Here is a 6,513-nt window from a genome sequence, read left to right on the forward strand (position 1 = left end):
CATCGCATACCTCAAAGCTTGTCAGAAGGCTAGTGCAGGCTTCAGCCAGTCCGCTCTTAACGGACTGAACCCTCTCAACCACCGTACCCATAAGGATATGGTGTTCCTCAACAATGAAAGCGTTTTGCAGCGCTTTCAGTAGAGTATCCGGTGCCTCTGGATGGACAGAGGTCACCGGTGGAATCAGTGCACCTCTTTCCTTTGAAGGAGGCTGCTTGCCTGATTCCAAAGCCGTATAGGTCTTCGGAATTGTATTTGGCTGGGGGCCGAATTGAATATGGCCCCCATCGCCAGTCTCCAGGGGGATTTACTCCCCCATGTGTCCGGCGGCCGAGGTATCATCCTCTGGCGCCACCCTGACGGCCTCCTGCGTCTCTCCCTGACCTGGGGAGGTCCTTCGGGACAGAACCTCGGTGTCATACATGGCCTTGGGAGAAGAGGCCGTCAAAAGGGACCCGTTGTCCATCACCTTGGGATCCAGCGAATTCCCCGAAGATGAGGATCGTTGGAGGTGGGAACGAGCCGGACTGCAGTGCATGATTCAACATGTTAAAAGTGCAAAATAGAAGGAGTTGGATATATGAGTGCGTCAGTGCCTTTGAGTACTTACGATTCGGCCAGGGGCTTATCCCTGAGGCGCCACTCCGAGCTGTTGTCGATATCCAACGCGGAGTTGTCCGCAAGGGAGGCTCTTCCCTTCTTGGACGCCTCTGCCTCCAGATGCATAGAGGCTGCCCTTTTCTTCCTTCCCCTCTCAGGGGGAGAGTTGCTTTCTTCCTCCTCCTCCTCATCCTCGGTGGCGGAGGAGTGAGTTTCAGCGTCTTTGAACGTCACGTCCGAAATGCCCTTATGGCGGAGGCCACTTCTAGTCTCATTGGCCTTCTTCTTCAGCGCCTGGTAGGGCGCCGGAACCAGCATCTTTGTCAGAAGTGGGATTGCTGGGTTTCGGGCAGCGGAGCGGGACACTGTATCCGCTCCACCTTCTTTGTCCAACCCTGAAAAGATAGATGGGGAAGCTCAAACATCTTCCTTGAATGTACAGGTGAAGGATACACCCTGAAATATGAAAAGCTTACCGGACTGGCGGGATGGGTCAGGTTGTACCCGCGATCCTCGGTCGTCTCCGACCACATTTCATTGGCCTTGAAAAGCACCTTCCAGATGTCTTCGTGTGTAGTGCCAAAGAACTGTTGCAAGGTCTGGTGCTCGGCCGGATCGAACTCCCATAAATGGCAAGTCCTGCTTTGGCATGGAAGGATCTGGCGAAAAAACATCACCTGGATCACATTGGCAAGCTTGATGTTCTTGTCCACCATGCTCCTGATGCACGTCTGCAGCACGGACACCTTGTCCGATGACGCCCAGTTCAGGCCCTTCTCTATCCAGGAGGTGAGCCGCATCGGGGCTCCGGACTAGAATTCAGGAGTCGCAGCCCAGGTGGCGTCGCGCGGCTCTGTGACGTAGAACCACTGCTGTTGCAACCCTTTGGTGGTCTCCATGAAGGTACCTTTGGGCCACGAGACATTGGGCATCTTGCTCACCATAGCGCCTCCGCACTCTGCGGTGTTGGCCACCCACCACCTTCGGCTTCACATTGAAGATCTTTAACCACAATCCGAAGTGGGGTGGGATGCAGAGGTAGGCCTCGCACACAACAATAAATGCCGAGATGTTGAGGAAGGAATTGGGGGCCAAATCATGGAAATCCAGCCCGTAGTAGAACATGAGTCCGTGGATGAATGGGTGGAGAGGGAATCCCAATCTACGGACGAAGTGGGGGATGAATACCACCCTCTCATGGGGCTCAAGGGTTGGGATGATCTGCCCCTTTGCTGGAAGCCGGTGGGCGATTTCCTGGGCTAAGTACCCATCCTCTCGGAGCTTGGTGATGTCCTTCTCCTTGACGGAGGAGATCATCCACTTGCCCTGCACTCCAGATCATGACATGGTCGGAGTACTTTTCTGAGGCGGAGAGGATGAGAGCTTGGGCGCTGGAGCTCGAGAATGGGTGGGCAGAGAGAAAGAAGGCGTGGGTGAAAGAGTGAATCCTTATCTCCTTATAAAGGAAGCGAATAGCAAGCGCCTCCCCACTCGCCTTAAAACTCGCCTATTCCCCAAGGGCCGCGCAGACGGTGCGGTTGGATTACCCACGCCCGTATTGATGAGAATCCCGCAATAAGAGGACATGATCTCTGCTTTGACAAGACGTGCCAATAAAACCGCATCTTGAAACATGGAGTGGGAGGCTGAAAAACGGTTCGAAATAATGACCGGGCAGTGACATGATGTCACGCCACAAAAGTTGTCAGTAGATTGGACTCGTGAAAAATTATACTCTCTGCGTGTGCGTGTGGTACTTGTTTTGCAGAGCTAGACACGTTTTCTGTGTTCGAAGGCTGTTTTGGAGTATTCGAAGGAGGAACCCGCCTTACAATGCCGAAGACAATCTGCCGTCGTACACATCGTCATTGAAGCCTGGTTTAGGGGCTACTGAGGGAGTCCTGGATTAAGGGGTCCTCGGGCGTCCGAACTATGTAACATGGGCCGGACTAATGGGCTATGAAGATACAAGACAGAAGACTTCTTCCCGTGTCCGGATGGGACTCTCTTTTGCGTGGATGGCAACCTTGGCGTTCAGATATGTAGATTCCTTCCTTTGTAAACCGACTCTATACAACCCTAGGCCCCTCCGGTGTCTATATAAACCGGAGGGTTTGGTCCGTAGAGGCAATCATAATCATACAGGCTAGACATCTAGGGTTTAGCCATTACGATCTCGTGGTAGATCAACTCTTGTAATCCTCATATTCATCAAGATCAATCAAGAAGGAAGTAGGTTATTACCTCCATCAAGAGGGCCCGAACCTGGGTAAACATCGTGTCCCCCGTCTCCTGTTACCATTGACCTTAGACGCATAGTTCGGGACCCCCTACCCGAGATCTCCCGATTTTGACACCGACAATGATGAGCCCAGATTCTGCAAAACGGCTTGAGGCCATGAAATCTGAGATGGAATCCATGTATGAGAACAAAGTGTGGACTTTGGTTGACTTGCCCTATGATCGACAAGCCATCGAGAATAAATGGATCTTCAAGAAGAAGACTGACGCTGATGGTAATGTTACTGTCTACAAAGCTCGACTTGTTGCGAAAGGTTTTCGACAAGTTCAAGGAATTGACTACGATGAGACTTTCTCACTCGTAGCAATGCTTAAGTCTGTCTGAATCATGTTAGCAATTGTTGCATTTTATGATTATGAAATTTGGTAAATGGATGTAAAGACTGCATTCCTGAATGGATCTCTGGAAGAAGAGTTGTATATGATGCAACCTGAAGGTTTTATCAATCCAAAGGATGCTAACAAACTGTGCAAGCTCTAGTGATCCATCTATGGATTGGTGCAAGCATCTCGGATTTGGAATAAATGCTTTGATAGTGTGATCAAAGCATATGGTTTTATACAGACTTTTGGAGAAGCCTGTATTTACAAGAAAGTGAGTGGGAGCTCTGTAGCATTTCTAATATTATATGTGGATGACATATTGTTGATTGGAAATGATATAGAATTTCTGGATAGCACAAAAGGATACTTGAACAAGAGTTTTCCAATGAAAGACCTCGGTGAATCTGCTTATATATTGGGCATCAAAATCTATAGGGATAGATCAAGACGCTTAATTGGACTTTCACAAAGCACATACCTTGATAAAGTTATGAAGAAGTTCAAAATGGATCAAGCAAAGAAAGGGTTCTTGCCTGTGTTACAAGGTGTGAAGTTGAGTCGGACTCAATGCCCGACCACTGCAGAAGATAGAGAGAAAATGAAAGTTGTTCCCTATGCTTCAGCCATAGGCTCTATCATGTATGCAATGATGTGTACCAAACCTGATGTGTGCCTTGCTATTAGTTTAGCAGGGAGGTACCAAAGTAATCCAGGAGTGGATCACTGGACAACGGTCAAGAACATCCTGAAATACCTGAAAAGGACTAAGGATACGTTTCTCATTTATGGAGGTGACAAAGAGCTCGTCGTAAATAGTTACGTTGATGCAAGCTTTGACACTGATCCGGATGACTCTAAGTCACAAACCGGATACGTATTTATATTGAACGGTGGAGCTGTCAGTTGGTGCAGTTCTAAGCAAAGCGTCTTGGCGGGATCTACGTGTGAAGCGGAGTACATGGCTGCTTCGGAAGCAGCAAATGAAGGAGTCTGGATGAAGGAGTTCATATCCGATCTAGGTGTCATACCTAGTGCATCGTGTCCAATGAAAATCTTTATGACAATACTGGTGTAATTGCCTTGGCAAAGGAATCCAGATTTCACAAGAGAACCAAGCACATCAAGAGACGCTTCAATTCCATCCGTGATCAAGTCAAGGAGGGAGATATAGAGATTTGCAAGATACATACGGATCTGAATGTTGCAGACCCGTTGACTAAGCCTCTCTCACGAGCAAAACATGATCAACACCAAGACTCCATGGGTGTTAGAATCATTACTGTGTAATCTAGATTATTGACTCTAGTGCAAGTGGGAGACTGAAGGAAATATGCCCTAGAGGCAATAATAAAGTTGTTATTTATATTTCCTTATATCATGATAAATGTTTATTATTCAAGCTAGAATTGTATTAACCGGAAACTTAGTACATTTGTGAATACATAGACAAACAGTGTGTCACTAGTATGCCTCTACTTGACTAGCTCGTTAATCAAAGTTGGTTAAGTTTCCTAGCCATAGACATGAGTTGTCATTTGATGAATGGGATCACATCATTAGAGAGATGTGATTGACTTGACCCATTCTGTTAGCTTAGCACTTGATCGTTTAGTATGTTGTTATTGCTTTCTTCATGATTTATACATGTTCCTATGACTATGAGATTATGCAACTCCCGAATATCGGAGGAACACTTTGTGTGCTATCAAACATCACAACGTAACTGGGTGATTATAAAGATGCTCTGCAGGTGTCTCCGATGGTGTTTGTTGAGTTGGCATAGATCGAGCTTAGGATTTGTCACCCCGATTGTCGGAGAGGTATCTCTGGCCCTCTCGGTAATGCACATCACTATAAGCCTTGCAAGCAATGTGACTAATGAGTTAGTTACGGGATGATGCATTACGGAACGAGTAAAGAGACTTGCCAGTAACAAGATTGAACTAGGTATTGAGATACCGACAATCGAATCTCGGGCAAGTAACATACCGATGACAAAGGGAACAACGTATGTTGTTATGCGGTTTGACAGATAAAGATCTTCGTAGAATATGTGGGAGCCAATATGAGCATCCAGGTTCCGCTATTGGTTATTGACCGGAGACGTGTCTCGGTCATGTCTACATAGTTCACGAACCCGTAGGGTCCGCACGCTTAACGTTCGATGATGATCGGTATTATGAGTTTATGTGTTTTGATGTACCGAAGGTAGTTCGGAGTCTCGGATGTGATCACGGACATGACGATGAGTCTCGAAATGGTTAAGACATAAATATTGATATATTGGACGGCTATATTCGGACACTGGAAGTGTTCTGGGTGGTTTCAGATAAAACCAGAGTGTCGGAGGGTTACCGGACCCTCCCCCCCCCCCTCGGGGAACTAATGGGCCTAGATGGGCCTTAGTAGAGAGAGAGAGAGGGGCGGCCAGGGCAGGCCGCGCGTCCCCTCTCCCTTAAGTCCGAATTGGACTAGGAGGGGGGTGGTGCCCCCCTTTTCCTTCCCCTCTCCCACTCCTTCCTTCCCCCTCCTAGTATGACTAGAAAAGGAGGAATCCTACTCCTACTAGGAGGATGTAACGCCCCGGATTCGATGTGTCAGGTGTTTGCCAGTTATTCGCCGTCGTTGCCATGTCATTTGCTTGTGTGTTGCATATTGTCATGTCATCATGTGCATCTCATTTTGCATACGTGTTCGTTTCTTGCATCCGAGCATTTTCCCCGTTGTCCGTTTTGCAATCCGGCTCTCCTATGTCACCCGGCGTCCCCTTCTTGTCTCTCTTCGTGAGCGGGTGTTAAACTTTCTCGAAATGGCCCGAGGTTTGCCAAGCGGCCTTGGTATAGCACCGGTAGACCGCCTGTCAAGTTTCGTGCCATTTGGAGTCCGTTTGATACTCCAACGGTTAACCGCCTAGCCCGCAAAGCCCCTTTTGTCTTGCAGCCCAACACCCCTCCAAAGTGGCCCAAAACCCATCCAAACCCCCTCCATGCTCTCGGTCGTTCGATCACGATCGCGTGGCCGAAAACCGCTCCTCATTTGGACTCTCCTAGCTCCCTCTAGCTATAAATAGGTGTCTCCCCCCCCCAAATTTCCGCGCAGATGAACCCTAGCCTCTTCCCCTGCGCGTCGCTGGACATGTCCGCCCGGCGGCCGGACACGTCCACCGCTCCGCAGCCACGTCGCCCCGGCCAATCGTAGAGCGCCACATCACCCCGCCGCCGCTCTCCGCCAACCGCTTGCCGCCACGTCGGCGCCGCCGTCCAGCCCGCTCGGGCCCGTGCCAGGCCC

The sequence above is a fragment of the Triticum aestivum genome, chromosome 5B (assembly GCF_018294505.1).
Source record: "Triticum aestivum cultivar Chinese Spring chromosome 5B, IWGSC CS RefSeq v2.1, whole genome shotgun sequence".
Classification (NCBI taxonomy): domain Eukaryota; kingdom Viridiplantae; phylum Streptophyta; class Magnoliopsida; order Poales; family Poaceae; genus Triticum; species Triticum aestivum.